Source organism: Alligator sinensis, unplaced genomic scaffold (assembly GCF_000455745.1).
Source record: "Alligator sinensis unplaced genomic scaffold, ASM45574v1 scaffold264_1, whole genome shotgun sequence".
Taxonomy (NCBI): Eukaryota; Metazoa; Chordata; order Crocodylia; family Alligatoridae; genus Alligator; species Alligator sinensis.
In genome coordinates this window covers 4906908-4907150 of record NW_005841831.1, presented here as the reverse complement: position 1 = coordinate 4907150, position 243 = coordinate 4906908, and positions in this window count along the sequence as shown.

The following is a 243-nucleotide window of genomic DNA, read 5'->3' as shown; positions in this document are numbered from 1 at the left end:
CTGCATGAAGCTTTGGTCTCTGATTCAATTTGGCGGAGATTCGGCCTGATTCGGTGGCTGAATCTCCAAATCTGAATCGAATCAGAGGACCCTTTAATCTCTCTGAATTGAATCGGAACCCTCTGAATCGATTCGGAAAGATTCGGTGATTCGGACATAGACACAGCTTTAAATGTTTTTTCTACATACTTCTAGGTAGCAGGCGGCTCGTGAATGCTGTGATGCTGGGGCACATGGAGCAAC